This window comes from Rattus norvegicus, chromosome Y (assembly GCF_036323735.1).
Source record: "Rattus norvegicus strain BN/NHsdMcwi chromosome Y, GRCr8, whole genome shotgun sequence".
In the NCBI taxonomy this organism is placed as follows: domain Eukaryota; kingdom Metazoa; phylum Chordata; class Mammalia; order Rodentia; family Muridae; genus Rattus; species Rattus norvegicus.
The window spans coordinates 11,395,878-11,400,881 of record NC_086040.1 but is presented as its reverse complement, the minus strand read 5'-3'; positions in this window follow the sequence as shown (position 1 = coordinate 11,400,881).

Sequence of the window (5,004 nt, the reverse complement as noted above, 5' to 3'; positions counted from 1 at the left end):
GACTATGATTTTCATGCACTCATTCTTTTTGATAGGTGAGTAGTAGTACTTTGTGTAAATATATGTTATTATCTGTATCTATTCCTCAGGTGAAGGGCATCTGGGTTCCATCCAGCTTCTAAATAGTATGAATAAGGCTGATATGAACATAGTGTTACATGTGTGTTTGTTGTATGTTAAAGCATCTTTTGGGTTTATGCCCAGGGGTGGTATAGCTGGGTTCTCAGGCAGGGAAATGTCCAATTTTTGAGGAAACTCAGGACTGATTTTCAGAGAGGTTGTACCAGTTTGCAATCCCAAGAACAATGGAGGAATGTTCCTCTTTCTCCACATACTCTCCATCATCTGCTATCACCTGAGATTTTGATCTTAGCCATTCTGACTGTTGTGAGGTGGAACCTCTGGGTTGTTTTGATTTGCATTTCCCTGATCACTAAGTATGTTGAACATAACAGATGACATTTTAAGAAATGATGGTACCCTAAATGTTGGTCTGAACAAAGCTGAGTGCCATTTGAGCCATTTCTATCTCTTTCTTAAAAGTTCAAGTCCAAGTGAATCAAGGATATCTATATAAAATCATATATCCAGAAACCAACAGAAGGGAAAGTGTCAGAAACTGCATAAATCACATTTGCACAGGAGAAAATTTTCCAAGCGAAATACCAAAGGTTCAGTCTCTAAGATCACCAGTCAATATATGAAATCTCAACAATCTGAAAACTTTCTTTAAAAAATAGTAAACTGCCAATAGAACAAAACAGAAATCTACACATTTGGAAAAGATTTTAGCAAACCCTATATCTGGTAGAGTGCCATAATAAAAACTATAGAAATAATTTAGAAAGATAAACTCCCATACAACCAAGTAACCCAACTTTTAAACGGCGTTAGAGAGCTAAACCAAGAATTCTCAACTGAGGTATCTCAATACCTGTGAAACACATCAAGACATGTTCAACATCCTTAGTTATCAGGAAAATGCAAACTGAAATACACTTTAGAGTCTACAGTACACCAGTGTGACTAAGACGAAAAACTAATGCAGTAGCAGAGTAGACTAGGATGTATCAAAAGTGAATCACTCCTCCACTGCTGGTGGGATTGGTATCTGTATAGCCACTTTGGATATCAATGTGGAGGTTCAGCAAATATTGCAAATAGCATTGACTGAAGACATGGCTTTACCACTCACTTCAATGCAAATTCTCAAACATGATCCACATATAACAGTGACATGTGGTTGAACATGTTCATGCTAGCCTTACTTACATTAGTCAAATGCTGGAATCAATTGTGATATATGTCAACTCAACTGAGGAATAAATAGAGAAAGTGTGCTATATTTAAAGAAAGAAATACTACTCGGCTACTAAAAATGAGGAAACCAAGAACTTTGTAGGCAAAGGGATGGACTTGGAAATTAGTGATTTAACAGAGATCGAAAAGGACATAACATGGGATATACTTAGTGAGAAGTGGTTGTTAGACCCCACAGATCAGTATACCCAATACACAAATCATTTATCACATGGAGGGTAAAATGTTAGAAAGTCAAAATGTGGATTCTTGCAACCCACTTAGAAGTGACCACAAAATGATAATGGAAGAAAGACGGATGGAGGGACCTTGCTAGAAGTAGAGAAGGATGGACAAAATGGGGGGGAATATAAACAATATATTGAGAAAAGAGAGAAATCTAGAGAAAATTTGTAATAAACAATAATAAGCATTAGAGGTGGGTGTTGAACTTGGGTATCCCCAGGAAAGTCGCAGATTCCAGGGATGCGAGAGGGTCCCATAAATTTACTGGGATGGTGGTAGTTGAAATACTAAGCAGAAAAGTAATAGAACCACAATAGTCTGCCTCCTGTAGCTAGACATGCCCACCTGTGAAGAACAGGTGATGCCAACCCAGTTCAAAATCATTAACCTATCAATGTCCAAAGTCTAAAAAAATGCAAAGACAAAAAAGGAGCGGAGACTGAAGGAAAGGCAATCCACAGACCACACAACCAGAAGAACAATTTAATCCACAGATTCCAAATCCTCAGACTTTTCCTGATGTCAAGTTGTGCTTGCAGATAAGACCCTAATATGTTTGTCCTTTGAGGGGATCTGCCATCACCTGATGGTGACAGATTCACATACAGATAACCATTTGATGGAAACTGAGAGCAAGAAAGGAATGGTTAGAGGATTGCCTGAAGGATCTGAAGGGGATTGGAGCCCAATATGAAGAACAAAACTGTCAATTAAGTTTACCCTTCAGAGTCTCAGGAAATTTACCACAAACAAGTGTATACTTTTGTCAGTCCATGGCTTCTGCTACATAGATCGTAGAGCATATGGAGAAGACAACTGCCTCATCTTCCATCTCTGGGAAGGGATTCAATTGGTCCTGTGGAGACGTCATATCCCAGAGAAGGGGGATGGTAGAGGACTAAAGTGGAAGGGGGAAAGGAGATGGGGGAGCACCTTCTTAGAAAGAAAGAGGATCAGAATGGCTTGGTGATTCAAGAAAGAAAGACAAATTTGGGAAATGACATTTGAAATGTAAACAAATAAATAGATTATTGTATGCATATAATTTTATATCATAATCCATTTATATTTACAACAGATGCATTCACATCTCACTCCTTAAGGAGTATACAGTCATTATCTGTACTACAGGTTTACTGAAAGCTGAAATCAATAATTTTTGAGATGTACTAATTATTGAAAATTTACATAGATAAAACCAATCAATATTTTATCTCCTGTCCCAGTACCTATAATAAATCATTATTAACCTTGATAAAAATTAAAAAAAAGTCTATCTACTCCATTAGGTTTCCATTCTATGACTGAAATTTCTCTCACTTTTAGCTGTACATCTATATTCCCTCCATTGTCGCCCTCTTCCCTGTCTCTTCACATTTGACATTCCTGTGCCTGACAGTGTCCCTCAGCAATTCATAAGTACACTTGTACTTCCAAAAATGAGGACAATAGACACTAAACTGATCGTACAGATACACAAATGCTGAGTTAACATTCAGATTAAAGTGAATAAGAATCCCATTTTCCCTTTTTGATCTGGGTTAAGTCATCTAGGATGACTTTCACAAGATCCATTCACTATCCTGAAAATCACATGCTTTCCTTTTCCAGTCTGTCAATGCACGCTATTTTCCTTAAGCATTCATTTGTTAAAGAAGAACTTGAATATTTCCAAATTATCAAGGGTCTCTATACTAGAGTAAATCAACATTTGGATATATGTCCTTGAGTTATATCTTTAGGTGTATCCATTTCTACATTCATGAAGAAATATCATACATATTTCTAAAGTTGCTGTAGAAGTTTGCGTTCCCACCAGGAAAATAGCATTGTTCTCTCTCCAGAACACAGTAAAGATAAGTTGGCTCATGTGTTATTAAACTCAGGTTTATGAAAGGGATGAAAAAATATCAGAATCATTTTGATTTCCATTTCTGTAATGTAAAAGGATGATATATATTTTACATTAGATTCTTAGTCATTTAAGTTTCTTCAATTGTGAATATTTTGTTCAGATGTGTATCCAATTAATTATTATTTTCTGGATATACAGTGTTTTAGTTTTTTCATTATGATTTATAATAGCCCGTTGTGAATGTGTACATGGAAAAAACGCTTGCTATATTTGAAATTAGTCACTTTAAATTTACTAAGGTCAAATCAGATTATGTGCTCTCACTAAACTCACAGAATTGACAGATTTGTTGTAACTAACAGAGTTAATTAAGGTCCCTTTATGAAACATCCCTATATAATAAAACATTCTCTATGTACTTAATATTGAGGAATATACTTTGTTTTATTTTTTCAGAATTTCCACCAAAATATTTTGATGATACTTTTCCCATTTATTTTACCTACATCGTTATATTTCTTTGAATCCTACCTTTGTAAATCTTCTACATTAAAATAATGTTTAATAACCCCATGATGATCCCTTACACAAATCGTTCAACCCTCCAACAGAAGACACTAACTGTCCACAGTGTGTCAGTTAGGAGTAACAGCTTTCATGCATTTACACTGCATTCGGGACAGTTGAATGGCTTGAAGCTGTGCTGGGAACAACAGCTGCTATGTGTCATGAGGTGAGCACTCTGAGTATCCAGAAGACACGATTTCCCTTTGATCACCCCACATTATGGGCAACAACAATCTCTTTGCACCATGTTTCAGGGTGGCCTTTGAGTCTTGTGGAAGGGGTATAAGATGTATATCCAACTCATCATGGCTGAAATCAATAAAATGAGAACAACAATATAATGAATGAAAGGAAGAGTTCATTTGTGGAAAATATTAACAAGATTATCATAACCTCTGGCCAAGTAAGTTAAAGAAAGGGTCGAATTAACAAAATTAAAGAGAAGAGAGGAGACATGGAGTAAACACTTTTCATATTTACCGTTCCAAATCTAGAATATTTTTAAACATTAATGATTAAATGGATATACCAATATTAAATCATTCAATATGCATAATTTAAACAACACTACACTGAACAATGACAGAGTCCCACACCTAATATCTCCCTCTAAAATATCATAGGACCACATGTATTCAGTTTAAAAATTTTATTATACATTTAAAGAGCATTAAAAGTTTCTTAGAAGGTTCCATAAAGTAGAAAAAAGGATTGAATACATTAAAATTGTATTTTCAATCTGGTATTATCCAACAATTGACAGAGAGTCAGGCAGGAGGAAATGAGGTAAACAGAAAGACACAGAGAGAGGGAGAAACAATTACAGACGACTGATAGAAAAAGAGGAAGACAGAGTTTTACAGACTAATTTACACTGATACAGACATATTCTCAATAAAATCTTTGTGAACAGATCCAAGACAACATTAAAAATAATCTGCAGGTGTTGGAGATTTGGCTCAGAGGTAGAGCGCATGCCTAGCAACCGCAGGGCTGGGTTCGGTCCCCAGTTCTGAAAAAAAAGAAAAGAAAAAAAT